The sequence below is a fragment of the Mirounga leonina genome, unplaced genomic scaffold (genome assembly GCF_011800145.1).
Source record: "Mirounga leonina isolate KUSES-001 unplaced genomic scaffold, KU_Mleo_1.0 Mir_82, whole genome shotgun sequence".
Classification (NCBI taxonomy): Eukaryota; Metazoa; Chordata; class Mammalia; order Carnivora; family Phocidae; genus Mirounga; species Mirounga leonina.
Genome location: NW_023270825.1, coordinates 568,556 through 569,111, shown reverse-complemented (window position 1 = coordinate 569,111; position 556 = coordinate 568,556). Strand labels below are relative to the sequence as shown.

Sequence of the window (556 nt, the reverse complement as noted above, 5' to 3'; positions counted from 1 at the left end):
CCTGCACCTCTGCACCTCTGCACTCTGCACCTGTGCACATCTGCACCTCTGCACCCCTCAACCCTGCACACCTGTACCTCTGCACCCCTGCACCTGTGCACCCTGCACCCCTGCACCTGTGCACCCTGTACCCCTGGACCTCTGCACCCTGCACCTCTGCACCTGTGCACCTGTGCACCCTGCACCTCTGCACCCTGCACCCTTGCACCTCTGCACATCTGCACCCCTGCACCCCTCAACCCTGCACCCTGCACCCCTGCAGCTCTGCACCCTGCACCTCTGCACCTCTGCACTCTGCACCTGTGCACATCTGCACCCCTCAACCCTGCACCCCTGCACCTGTGCACCCTGCACCCCTGCACCTGTGCACCCTGCACCCTACACCCTGCACCTCTGCACCCTGCACCCCTGCACTCCTGTACCGCTGCACCTGTGTGCCTTGCACGTCTGCACACCTGCACCCTGAACCCCTGCACCCCTGCTCCCCTGCACCTCTGCACCCCTGCACTTCTGCACCCTGCACCCCTGCACCTCTGCACTCTGCACTCTGACCTCT

The 556-nt window shown here is 64.9% G+C and overlaps 1 protein-coding gene across 4 annotated transcripts in view; it reads left to right on the top strand.

Annotated features, from left to right (window-relative positions):
- The window catches only part of TEDC1 (tubulin epsilon and delta complex 1), a 7,565-nt gene that overhangs the window by 2,044 nt on the left and 4,965 nt on the right, over window positions 1-556 (top strand). The gene's annotated exons all lie outside the window — the stretch shown is intronic.